The sequence below is a fragment of the Oryctolagus cuniculus genome, chromosome 5 (assembly GCF_051225735.1).
Source record: "Oryctolagus cuniculus isolate XC-2025 breed Fujian yellow rabbit chromosome 5, ASM5122573v1, whole genome shotgun sequence".
Classification (NCBI taxonomy): domain Eukaryota; kingdom Metazoa; phylum Chordata; class Mammalia; order Lagomorpha; family Leporidae; genus Oryctolagus; species Oryctolagus cuniculus.
The window spans coordinates 156,661,571-156,675,445 of NC_142871.1; the positions used below are offsets into that span (position 1 = coordinate 156,661,571).

At 51.9% G+C, this 13,875-nt stretch overlaps 1 long non-coding RNA gene across 1 annotated transcript; it reads left to right on the forward strand.

Annotated features, from left to right (window-relative positions):
• The first annotated feature begins 981 nt into the window (after window positions 1-981).
• On the forward strand, window positions 982-2,946 carry LOC149126817 (uncharacterized). The gene is made up of 2 exons (XR_016233495.1): window positions 982-1,109; window positions 2,604-2,946. It is a non-coding gene; the product is annotated as an uncharacterized LOC149126817 (long non-coding RNA).
• Window positions 2,947-13,875: the final 10,929 nt, after the last annotated feature.

The window sequence follows — 13,875 nt, forward strand, 5'->3', positions numbered from 1 at the left end:
TTTAATAGATCAATTGTTCAAAAAGGGGAGTGAATACCTATGGGCTTCAGGTTGAGGCGTTTGCTTGTATTTCTAAAGAAAATGTTTGACATTCTTCAGGATGTTTCACAAGTTGGACTTGATTTCAACCCTCTGAGAGTTCTAGGAGAGGTTCTCTCTGATGCCTGGTAGGAATTGTAGCCAAGTGAGAGAGAGAGAGAGAAAGAGAGAGAGAGGAAGTTTGCGTGTTGGGCCTGTGGTAATTAGCAGAGCTGTAGTTATTGAGGTCATTATAGTCCTTTGTAATTTGTAATATTACCTCATTGAGCAGAAATGACTTTTGTAACCAGAAAAACTATTATTTGAATAGTTACATGTTCCTTAAAATTCATCTATAAGTTAAAATTCATATCATATTTCAGAATTACTTTCCCTTCCAGTCAAGGTGAATTCTTAGGGGAGAAAAAAATGTTATTTTTGCTAACAGAGTGCTAAGCCGAAGGATGCTACTTGGAAAATGCCCCGTATCAAAAAAAAAAAAAAAAAGAACAATTTTTTTACTAATCTCCATTATTTAAAAAAGACACTGGGGTGAGCAGAGAGAAATGCAGGAGGCGCACGGGGGAGACAGCAAGGCTGCCAGGGCTGCATGCTACTGTCTCCGGGACAGGGAGGCCATGCAGCCGCCCCCCGAGGAGGAACACTGGGCTGCGAGAGGTCTTCACGAGGCAAAAAGCTCGTGGGAAATACGTATGATGAAAACGCTAAGCACGGAGTTGGATTTCTTTTTGGGCAACAAAATAAACTTATTTTTAACTCCATTTTCCAGGAACTTTCGGCCCCTGTATGTATGAATTTTTCAAGCCCCTCCTTCCCAAAGGACTCTCGCTGAAGAGCAGTCCATGAGAACGTCTAACTAGCAAAGGCGTCCCTGACCATCTAGGGACAGGAAATGGGACCATCTGGGCCAGTGTGAGGAGTGCATCGGCTGGCGGGGAGGGGCAGGAGGTGGGGCTGAGGGTGGAGGCCCTGTGCCCTGGGGGACTCATGGGCTTTGTCTCCGGGACCACCTGGAACTGCCCACCAGTTGTGGGAGCGGTGTCTTCGCCTGAGCCTGCAGCTGCCTAGAGGTGAGATTGGCGGGCTCCCGGCTGGAAACAGGGAGACAGATTAGGGCTTCATTTTACAACAAGCCTCATTCAGGGAACGGGTGGGGATGGCAGAATTAGGACCGTGGAGGGAGAGGAGGAGGAAGACCACAGAGGTGTGAGAACCCTTCAAGGACAGAGTGAGCCATGCAGTGGTGGGCTGGAGTCAGCTGGCAGGTGGGCGTCAGGGACATTGCTTAGGGCTCCTGGAATGGACGCTGTTGACAACAAGGAAGAAAAGAACGTATTTACAGGAGAGCAGAGTTGGTATTTTTTGCTTTGTGTCTTTTTGGGGGGCTACAAACCCTAAGTTTAGGTTTGAACATGTTGCATTTGCAGTGTTTTTTTGGGGGGCAATCAAGTAGACAAATTCTATGGGTGGCTGAAGTGTTTGGATGCTTTTTTCCCCTTAATTTTATTTATTATGTAATTTTTGTTTGAAAGGCACAGAGACTAGGAGAGATGGACAGAGAGTGATCTCTCACTCACTAGTTCACTCCCCAAATACCCGCAACAGCTGAGGCTGAGTCAGACCAAAGCCAGGAGCCGAAACTCAGGCAAGCTCTTCCATTTATGTGGAAGGGACCTGAGGACTTGAGTCATCGCCTGGTGCCTCCAAGGGTCTATATGAGCAGGACGCTGGAATGGGAAATAGAGCCGGGACTCGAATCAGGCACTCCGTTGTGGGATGTGAACGTCCCGAGTGGTGTCTCAACTCCTGGATCCAACCCTGCCCCAGTGACTGAATTCTTGAGCCTCGAGTCTGAGAAGCAATGTGGATTACAGGCATAGAAATGATCAGGACATAGGCAAACACAAAGGCGATTCAAAAACTTTGGGAAAAATAGAACCAGAAAATAGAAGAAAATTTTCGCCACAAAAAAGTGGAAATCCTTGCAAAATTTTCGGAAACACGTATCTTCTGTGAACTCTTCGAAGACCACTCGTGAGCGATATAAAAGGGACGGTTCAGCCCTGCAGTGTGGGCACAGCGGGGCGGTGAGTGTCACGAGGCTCTCAGAAGCCGACCCTGGGGCTTAGGGCAGGGATGACCAGGTAGAGGTTGACTCGATTGTCTAAGACAAGCATCTTCAGTTGCAAGAATAGGGACTCACTCAATTTATCTCGAGAGAAGTGGAGTGTTTGGGGGAAGATTCCGGAACCAGACTTGGAGTCTCTGTCTCTTCCCAAGCCTATTGCTTCCTGCGAATGCCCTTCATTGTCTCAGTACCAGCCAGCTTGACTTCCTTCCCTTTAGGGTTGATTACGGCAAGACTTGAAAGGCTGGTGAACTGTAAGCACAATGTTCATTTTGTGCTTTTCTCTGTGGAGAGGGACCAGGGCTTTTGTAAGATTCTCAGAGCGATCTGAGATAAAGACTCTTAGACCCTCCTCCCCATCTTCTCCTCAGAGAGAGGGAAGCTCTTTGGGTTGTCTCAACCGTAACTCAACGCCATGTTATGGTTTCACTTCTAGGTCAATTGCAAATGTACAGGCGCCGGGGCCAGTGCTGTGGCGGAGCGGGTAAAGTTGCCGCCTGCAGTGCTGGCATCCCATATGGGTGCCGGTTTGAGTCCCGGCTGCTCCACTTCCGATCCAGCTGCCTGCAATGGCCTGGGAAGGCAGTAGAGGATGGCTCAAGTGCTTGGGCCCCTGCACCCACGTGGGAGACCCGGAGGAAGCTCCTGGCTCCTGGCTTTGGATTTGGCACAGCTCTGGCGGCTGCAGAGTGAACTAATGGATGGAAGACCTCTCTCTCTCTCCCTCTGCCTCTCTGTAACTCTGCCTTTCAAATAAATAAATAAATCTTTTAAAAAAATTGCAACTGTACAAAGTTCTTTTCATTTGCCTAATCTAAAATTTAAATTAGAGAATATCATGTACCAGCTTTCTCACGTTAGGCCAAAACTAACCAGATTATCACTCTTAAACTGGGGTGAGCTAGCAAGGGGGCATAACAACAGGTATAAAGATGAGCTGCATGGGCAGATTAGGAGCAGGCATGTGGTATAGACAGGTGGGAGGTAAGGCTTGTGGTAGGCATCATGCCCTTTAGCTGTGAACGGGGCGTGGCCCCCAGAGCCAGGATCCTGGCTGAGATGCTGGCTGGCTGGCGGGTTCGCTGGTTGAAATTACCCAGAGAGCGCCCCGACGTGTGGGTGGGCAGCAGGAGGAGATCTCTAATAAGATTCCAGAGGTGTCGTCTTCCTCAAGCTTATCTTTCCAATATTTCCTGTCCTTAAAAGCATATCAAACATGAATATCAAATTTGCAGTTACCAGAGAGCTGAAGATAACATGGAACATATTGGAAGATAGACCTCCATCTCAGAAAGATCTCGGCAAGTTTGCAGAGCAGGCCAGAACAAACAAGATTAAATCTGATAGGACTGAATATATATACATATTTTATTTAGGATTATTAAAATTAAGTTACACGGCCAGCACTGTGGTTCCCTAGGCTAATCCTCTGCCTGCGGCATCAGCACCCTGGGTTCTAGTCCCGGTTGGGGCGCCGGATTCTGTCCTGGCTGCTCCTCTTCCAGTCCAGCTCTCTTCTGTGGCCCAGGAGTGCAGTGGAGGATGGCCCAAGTGCTTGGCCCCTGCACCCGCATGGGAGACCAGGAGAAGCACCTGGCTCCTGGCTTCAGATCGGCGCAGCACGCCGGCCTTAGTGGCCATCTGGGGGGTGAACCAACAGAAGGAAGACCTTTCTCTCTGTCTCTCTCTCACTGTCTAACTCTGCCTGTCAAAAAAATTAAGTTACATAGCTACAACACCAGGAAGAAGTGGCCAAATTATGGGGTCATGTATAGTTAGTTATTTATGTATTTATTTATTTGAGAGACAAAGTTACAGAGAGAGGGAGAGATGGAGAGAGAGGTCTTCCATCTGCTTGTTCACTCCCCAAATGGCTGCAATGATCAGAGCTGGGCCTATCTGAAGCCAGAAGCCAGGAGCTCCTTCCGGGTCTCCCAAATGTGTGCAGGTGCTCAGGCATTTGGGCCATCTTCCACTGCTTTCCCAGACCATCAGCAGAGAGCTGGATCGGAAGTGGAGCAGCCAGGACTTGAACCAGTGCCCATATGGGATGCTGTTACCCACAGACAGAGGCTTAACCTACTACACCACAGTGCTAGCCCCTTCATATATGGTTTTAAAAAATCTCTAATCAGTTGGAACCACCCAACAAGAAAAGAAGAGGAAGAGGAAGAATAAAGTGGAGGAGAAGCAGCAGTCACACCCTGTATTATTTTTTTAAAAGATTTATTTATTTATTTGAAAGTCAGAGTTACACAGAGAGAGGAGAGGCTGAGAGAGAGAGAGAGGTCCTTCCATCCACTGGTTCACTCCCCAAATGGCCACAACGGCTGGAACTGCGCCAATCCAAAGCCAGGAGCCAGGAGCTTATTCCAGGTCTCCCACACAGGTGCAGGGGCCCAAGGACTTGGGCCATCTTCCACTGCTTTCCCAGGCCATAGCAGAGAACTGGGTCAAAAGTGGAGCAGCCGGGACTCAAACCGGTGCCCATATGGGGTGCCGGCACTGCAGGTAGTGGTCTTATCGGCTACACCTCAGCGCCGGCCCCCACATCCTATATCAATAAAGGCTTAAATGCTCAGATCCACGCGTGCTGGCCCATTGCTCACTGATCAGATGGTATGGGCATTTAATGCCCATTTGCTGGTCCACACCGTCTACACGGCTGACTGCTTCTCAGAATAGTATGATTGGCGCTCTCCCTCAGGTGTCTTCTCTGGAATTGCTCACCCATGTGCTATTCATTCTGTCCCAGGGGCAAAAAACACCCTCGTCTAGTGCCTGGTCCGAGGCTACGGTGCCATCTCCCGTTACCTAGGACCCAGACCATCATCCGTGGGATCCTGGCCACGATGTCCCCTCCACACTTGGGATCAGGCCCCTAAGGGTGCCAGTGAGCAATCATGATAATGGGCCGTGGAGTGTTGGCGCTGTCAACAACAGGAGAAACTGAGGCACAGAGCGATGCCCAGCACAGGTGGGGTTCACGGTCCATGTATTTGAACCTAAAGGCGTATCCAGCCTGGCTCCTTTTATTCCGGTTGCTCAAGAGGCTAGGGTATTGCAGAAATCTCTCTTTGAATAGCTTTTTTGTGTCTCCTTGGAATCTTCCCTTTCCATCCCTCAAGTTCTCCACCCTCTCCACTCCCCCTCAAGGCCCCAGCGACCCCCACCCTGTCCCACGCCCCCATCCCTGTCTCCCCTCCCCTCCCATCCCCACACCGAGTTAGGTAACTGGCAGCTTTGTTTTCATTTTGGCACCAGCCCTCAATTGAGTCCTGACCTCCACTGACGGCACGCTGAGACGCAGATGGTTTGGGTTACAGTTGGAGAGTGCAGGGTCTGTGGCCTTGATGGTGTGTCTCACTGAGCGTGCCAGTCACGAAACACCACCAGCATTATCAGTGCTTCCCCAAACCCAGCTGTGGCTCTCCCAAGGTCGGTGTTAACTCCCTTTCCACCGGAGGTGAAATTTAGCCACGTTGGAAACTGGGTTAAGTGCACACATGGGAGCCACGCAACTGATCAGACAAAAATCCCCCTGTGGGGTCACGGCTTGTTCAGAAGGGATTCGGGGCAAAGAGGAAACCACAGCCAGGTCCATATTTAATTTGCTGCAATGATTGCGTAGGGACAGCAAGAGGCAGAAGGAAAGCCTGGGCGTGCAGGGGGGCGTGGGAGGCAGGTGGGTGGAGCTGCAGAGCCACGGCAGCTGCTCGAGTGGGAAACACCAAGTGTGAGACCCAAAGACTCAAATGCTCACGGGGACACACGGTCCCTTCCCCTGACGGCAAGCAGTTGGCGCTGGAGCACCTGCCCCGAGCAGATATCTGGCCAGCCCCGGGTTCCACGGGGCTCATGGACAGGCAGCTGGCCCTTGTGGGCAGAGTGTACACTCTCTGCAGAGCCCTGGTCCCTTAGCTCAAGCAGAGTAACAGGGCCAAGTGCACATTTCCAGGCGAATGACCCACGCGGGTGCCAAACCAAACTTCATTTTCTGTTGGAAAGATTTTTCCATCTCAGGGCCAAGGGAGAGGCTTGGCAGGTTCAGTGACCCAGACTTCTCCTTCCGCACACAGCAATAACGAGTAGCCAATAGCAAGCGCGAGCCTCGGCGAATGGGCACCCCCACGCGCGGAACGTGCAGCCGAGTCCCGAGGCAGGCCGTGGCGTCCGCCGGGGGCCCATCTGCTCGCTTCTTTTTCCAAAACCAGCGCAGTTCCAAAGATGCTGCTGGCGCCTGCCAGCGGTGGCGGCACACGACTCCCCAAGTAGCAATCCCGGGCCATCTCCCATTTGCCAAAGAACAGTTACGTGCGCCGGGCAGTAATGCAATGCAGACTTCTGCGGTTTGTGTGTACTTAAATAAAAATTACAGCCCACTCTTGGAAAGCATAATGAAAACTTGGTCTTTTTAAAGCGCTCTGAACTATTTAATTGGTCCAATAACATCTGTCCCTGATCCTTACACCATTAGCCACCGAGTCACAGAAGGGACACAGGTAATGCCTCGGCCAGAGGGTGACATTACTCACGCCTCTCTAGACAGGTCTTTCAGCTCTCCCCAGCGCGAGTCCTTGGTTTTTCCTTATATAAACATTCCTATCTGATATACTCGCATTGTCATTAGTTAATCAAAATGTCTGCTAACACGGAGAATCGTTAATAATACTAAAAAAAAAAAAAAGAAAAAAAGAAATTATCAATTCCCAACTTGACTCTCACTGGGATTAAACATGACAATAGGTCTGCTCTGATTTCATCATCATTTAAAAAAATCATCTATTATTTTTCACTTTATGTTTCTGTGTGGGAGCAAACTGTTGAAATCCATACTTAATGTATACTAAGCTGATCTTCTGTATATTAAGATAATCGAAAATGAATCTTGATGTGAATGGAAGGGGAGAGGGAGTGGGAAAGGGGAGGGTTGTGGGTGGGAGGGACGGTATGGGGGGGAAGCCATTGTAACCCATGAGTCGTACTTTGGAAATTTATATGCATTAAATAAAAGTTTAAAAAAAATAATACTAAAAAAAAAAAAAAGATTCAGTAGCAGGCAATTAGGTAGCCTAGCAATTAGGATGCTGGCATCCAATCAGAGCGGTTAAGATCCCTGTGTCCCACATCACAGCACTCCCCGGAAAGTGATGGCTAAAGTGACTGGATTTGTCCTGGCCCAGCCTCTGCAGCCCACTGGGGAGTGAACCAGCAAAGGAGAGCTCTCTTTTTCTCCCAAACTAAAGTCCTGGGCTTAGCAAGTCACCTCAGAGATTATCAGCTTTTTCTACTCCTTTAATGGAAGTGAAAAATAACAGGAACTTTGTATCATTTTACAGCTGAGCAAAATGAAGTCAGACCCAGGATGTGCACACACCTGAGAAAGGTGTATCTGGTGCAGGCTAAAAGGCACGTCAATGATGAGTCGGTTCCTCCACTTTCTAGAGCCCTAGAGAGAGTCAGGAGTCCCAGGTCGCCAAGGTCACTGAGGGTGGCAGGGAGGAGACTGATGCAAGATTGACAGACACCACTGAGGGCGGGACAACCTCCAGCTCCAGCCCGTCCAGCCAGGCAACCCCCTGAGACCCCCACCACCGGGCAGGCTGGCAGCCAAGCAGTGACCCTCAGGCAGGAGGGGTGGAGAGGGTGCCACAAACAGACCCGCAGGAGACCAGTGAGCGGTGAGCACCGGAAGCGGGGACAGAGCCCTACCGGGTGCCTTACACCTGCCTTCTGCGACAGGAGGGCCTGTGCTGGCTCCTGGAATCCGACAATGACGCAATCACTGTGGCGACACAGGAGGGGGCCTGGGAGTGTTGGGCTGGGTGCAGGAGATAATTTCGTCTTGCAAGAGGGCAGATGGTTTTGCCAGGAAACGCCCTTGTGCGCAGGGGAGCTGGGGAGCAGAGGTCAGTCTTCCAGTTGTGACAGAGCTCACGGTTCTCAGGAGCACCAGACGTCATCGGGCCATAAAAGGCGGCTGCTAGCACTGCACCTGTGCAGCCTGCCAGTCTGGCACACTGGGGACGCCCAGCTGAGCAGGTGCAGTGAGCTTCGGCAGGGTCAGCAAGCACTGGCTGCCCAGATGGAACTCGGGCACCGACCACAAGCCCACATCCGGGGCAGCTCTGGGACCATCCATCGTGTACACAGGATCAGCACCATTCCCAAGGGAACTCGATTCTCCTTTACTCCTTCTGCGTGGCACGTGCCATGGCTTGGGTGTGCTCTGTGCCCCAGAGGTTCCTGTGCTGGGAGACAGTGGTCGCTGGAAGTGCCACCCTCGAAGGGATCGATGCCTGTCTTTAGGAAGGGGTGACTCAGACCTCGTGAGACTGCGTGAGTGACCCCCAGGGTGTGTTTTTGTGGAGTGCGTTTAGATTTCTTGGCTGTCTCTCTCGCACCCTTTCTCACCAGCTGACACCTCCGACACCTGTGCTCCCCAGTATGGTACCTTCTGCCGTGGGGCTCCCACCAGAAGCCGGCGCCAGCACCCTGCTCTGGGATCTCCAGAGCTGTGGCTAAATAAACCCCTTGTCCTTAGAGATTCTCGGGAGTCTCCTGACAGCAACGGAGAAGGGACCAGGCAGCCCCAGTGACCTCAGCTGGAACAAAGCAGACGACAAACAGGGGTGCTGCGCCGGACTTCAACAGCTACAAGCCAGAGGAATAGTTAAACCACTCCTTTGTGGTTTGGAGACTGGAAATAAATGCCAGCTGGTGTGTTTAGCCGATCTCAACAACGTCTCTGCCTCTGATGGGAACAGTGCCTAAAGGGGTCTGGGACTGGGAGGAAGGAATTCATTTGTGGGCAAAGCCAAAGGAGGCACCAGGAACTCACCCACGGAGATAAGCAATATCTTCATGCAACACCATCAGAATCAAAAGGATGCAAAATCATCCATGACGCACGGAGCACACACATTCTACACGAAGAAGCAAGTGCCTTGCAAAATCATCCTGGAGCGTGAGGCAAGAGGGAGAAATCAGTACTGTGAATTCTGACATCTGGCTCATCACAGGTTTGTGTTTCGCTTTCACTTTGATTTTTTTTAAATTTTTTTAAAAATTTTTTGACAGGCAGAGTGGACAGTGAGAGAGAGAGACAGAGAGAAAGGTCTTCCTTTGCCGTTGGTTCACCCTCCAATGGCCGCCACGGCCGGCGCGCTGCGGCCGGCACACTGCGCTGATCTGAAGGCAGGAGCCAGGTGCTTATCCTGGTCTCCCATGTGGGTACAGGGGTCCAGACACTTGGGCCATCCACCTCTGCCCTCCCAGGCACATTAGCAGGGAGCTGGATGGGAAATGGAGCAGCCGGGGCAAGAACTCATGCCCAAATGGGATGCTGGCATCACAGGCGGTGGCTTTACATGCCATACCACAATGCTGGCTCCCAAATAAATATTTTTTAAGAAGATACGCCATTAAAATAATTTTATCTTGAGTAGGGACATTTTGAACTTCTTATACCAGAGACAAGTGCCACACTTGGCGTCATTCTTGTCCCAGCGGCCTGAGGAGAAATTCGGACAGATTGCCACTTGTTCCCTCATAGCTCAGACACCCCACCGTAACACACACACACACACACACACACACACACACGACACGGGAAATTAAAAGCTGCTCTTTGGAAACGTAAGCACACATCCTGTCCATCTGTGATGGTTTCAGAGGGCGATGGCAGAGCAACTTTTCTCGTTTATCTTTCCCAGAGTGCCGCAGCTCATCCTTAAATACACTCCTGACCTGGGCATTGGTGACAGAGCCCTGCGCCCGAGCTGGGCTCTCACACAGACAGCAGCCAAATCAATTTCAATCCCTGAAGGACCGGAGCACTGAGGCAGAAGGTCGCTAAGTGCAACACTCGCTCCGTGGGCTCGGAACAAGACCGCTGTCCTTCTGCATCACTTCACTGTTCTTCCTGCGCACAGAGGGGGAGGCTGCAGTGGGGATCTCGCCAGGGAAGGGTACCACAGCGATCGTACAAGCCAGGGGACGAACACTGAGGCCAGTGGAGGGCACGAGACGGACACAGGCACGTGCCACAAACAGTCACAGACTTGTGTTTGCACCTTACACTCCAGAGGAATCACGAGGGCTCAACCAACTGCAAACACTCCTGCTATAATTCTCTCCAGGTCACTTGTCAGACCTCCTCAAGGGCTTGCTGTGCCCCTCTCCCTTACCAAAGAGACATCACTCATGGCCCTCTCTCCACACAGCCTCCCAGGCCATCTGGGGCCACAGCAGCTCCGAGCCATTCCAGACGTCAGCAGACTGTGCCATTTCCATCAGCTCGGAGAGCTGCATGGGGTGGAGTGGGGCACGAGGCAGAGGCACGGAGGGGTGGTAGACCGCGGGAGCCGTATACTGCGTAGGAGACTTGGCTGTACTGCCTGCCTGCTCCCAACGGCAGGAATGGGCTTTAGCGGACACGGCCAGAGCACACAAGGCAAGCGAATCTGCAGAGCTGAGCCCGGATCCTGGCTCCACACACAGGAACCGTGGGGCCTGGGGACCTTCTTCAGCCTCTCCGAGGTCTGCTTACTTCCATCAATAGGGTGTTGGGGGAAAGTGGGAAAACGCTAAGGGCTCCAGGGTGCCTGGGCGAAGCAGGCATTCCCCGCCCCCTTGTGGACTGCATCTCCCCTGCCAAGTCAGGACCTGCCCTAGGAGCCTCACTGCACCTGCCCTTGAGGGATGGGGTGTGTGTGTGTGTGTGTGTGTGTGTGCAGAACCTCCAGGTGACATTTGCTTCCTATTTTTTCCCTTTGAGATCTACCCTGGCTTTGTCTTTACCAAGAGTCCAGCATTGAGGAAGACGAGACAAGAGCCCCACGTCCCAGCCAGCGCCACGTCCCATGGACCAAAGCTCGTCTCTGCCTCTTCTTCTCCTGTGCTTCCACCTGGTCCCAGGGGACCTGGGAGACGAAAACTGCAGGCTTGCCGTCAGCCAGGGGCTGCTCTGGGCTCCAGCACAGGGAGGGTGGGGAAGGAGCGGCAGAGACTGCGGAGGAGGCGGGGGGACCCCAGCTGAGGTCATCGCAACCCTAGTGGACCTGAGCCAGAAACACGAGGTCTCTTCCCAGAGTTTCTTGGGGACGTGCTGTAGGAAAAAACGATCACACTTAACTTCAAAAATTATTTTTTTGCAGCAAAATAAACGTATGCTTTAATTCCATTTTCTGCTAACTTTTTGATGTATCCTCCTATGGTGATGGCCCTCCCTTCCTCCCTCCCTCCTTTCCTTCCTTCCTTCCTTTCTTCTTTCTAACAAGAAATCCGGAACCCACTTGCTGACACTGGGACAGATGATGAAAAATGACAAACCCCACCCACCTAGCTGAACCTCAGATGTGCGGTCACCACCCGCAGTGGGCGTCCTGGAAAAACTATCGAGAGGCTCAGTCTGATGGCCCAGGCCTTCCTGGGGTTGAGAGTTTCCAAGACGACGGGGCAGGTGTCTGACCCAATGTTCAAGGCGCTGTTTCGAAGCCCGGGTCCCAGGCTCATGACCTGACTGAATCCTGACCCCACCTTCCTGCTAATGCAGACCCCATGAGGCAGCAGCGGTGGCTCAGGTACGTGGGTTCCTACCACCCACGTGGGAGACGCGGGCTCAGCTCCCAGCTGAGAGCCGAGCTCAGCCCTGCCTGAGTGCAGGCGTCTCTCGGGCTCTCTGGCTCTCAACGAAATAATTTTCTTAATCTAAGGACAAACAGAGCCTCAGAGGTGAGCCAGAAAGTCCACGCCTGCTGGGAGCCCATGCGGGCCGGGCATCGTCCTGTAGCAACGGCTGGCATGGGTTGCCTGGCTACCGTTTTGGGGTGACAGAGAGTGCAGCAGGGGGACTTGAGGATGCATTTGCACAATCTGTCCACCAGGTGGCAGAGAAGAGCGCAGCACTGGTCATCCCAAGGAGAAAATGAGGAAGGTGGCCCTGGGCAGTGCAGAGCCACTTAGCACCGCCAAGACACTGGGCTGGTATTTGGCGCAGTCCGTAAGACGCTGCTCAGGACGCCTGCAGCCCACACTGGAGTGCCTGGGCTTGTGTCCTCGCTCTGTTTCCCGGGCCAGCTTCCTGCTAACGTGCACCCTGGGAGACGGCAGGTGACGGCTCCAGGGGTCAGTCCTTCCCGAGCCACTCACTCGGGAGACCCAGATTGACCTGCCAGCTCCTGGCTTCAGCCAGGCCCAGCCCTGGCTGTTGAGGGCATTTGTGGAGTGAACCAGTGGATAGAAAATCCCTCTCTCTCTCCCTCTGTCTCTCTCTGCCTTTCAAATAAATGCAAATAAATAAATGTTTTTTAATGAAGAAAGAAATCAGCTTGCTTTAGGATATCATTCTTGTTTCATGAGAAAACAGCAAAGGTTTTGTTTTTTGAATCAAGGCTGGTATTCGGGTCTTAGAGACCCTGCATCTTTTTAATTTAATTTTAATGCACCTTTCGCCTGCCCCTCCCCCAGCCACACCCGTCCCACCTCATCGGCTTCTGCTCTCTGAGGAAAGCAAATGTTGTTGATTATTTAGTACCAACTACAGACCAGGCTCAGTTCTCACAGCAAATGCAGGAGAACATTATTACACACACCACCCATTTAGCAGACGAGCAAACCGAGGCACCAGGAGGTCATGTGACCTGCTGCACACCTGGTGAACCAGTGAGTGACGCAGCCTGGTTTCCAGCTCACCTCCCCTGCCTCTAACGACTCCTTTTATCCCCAGAGCAGCAGGCGGCCTGCCATGACTCCAATGCTTTTCTGTTATCTGCCAAAGGACTATTTGTATTTTCTTTTTCTTTTTTTAAAATACTTATTTTACTAATTAGAAAAGTGACACAGAGAGAGGGAGAGACCGAGGGAGGGAGCAAGAGGTCTCCCATCTCCTGGTCCACTCCCCTCAAGTGGCCACGATGCCCAGGGCTGGGCCAGGAGAAAGCCAGCAGGAGGCTTGAACTCCACCTAGTTCTCCCATGTGCAGGGCAAGGACCCCGGTACTCGGGCCATCCTCTGCTGCTTTCCGGGAGCATTAGCACAGAGCTGGAGCAGTGTGATTTTTTTTGTTGTTAAGATTTATTTATTTATTTGAAAGGCAGAGAGAGAGAGAGAGAGATCTTCCTCTTCCATCTGCTGGTTCACTCCTCCTGTAGCTGCAAAAGCCAGAGCTGGGCAAGGCGGAGACCAGGAACCTGGAGCTTCATCTGGGTCTCCAATATGGGTAACTTGGGCCATCTTCCATGGCTTTCCCAGGCCATTAGCAGGGAGCTGGATCGGAAGTGGAACAGCCAGGACTCAAAATAGTACTCCTATGGGATGCCGGGGCTGCAAGCCACAGCTTAACCCACTGAGCCAGCATCTGGATCTTAATTCCAACAGATTATTACTGTGATTTGAATATTCGTCCCCCTACCAGAGTCATGTAGGAGTTTAGTCCACCAAGTCTTACATTTGTAGTTCCAAGAGGGTGGAGCCATAACCATGGGTGGTGCTTGGAAGTGGGGCCTTGGGAAACGATTCCGTTGGGTTAGGTCCTCAGGGAGAGCCCCATGATTGAATCCTGCTGGCTTTAGGAGAGACACAGAGGTTTAGACAGACACCTCACTTCTCGTCTCTTACTGTGTGCGCCCTGCACCACCTCAGGACTCCGCCAGCAACCAAAACCCAATCTAATGGCTCCTGCCCCGTCCTGGACTTGGAACCTCCAC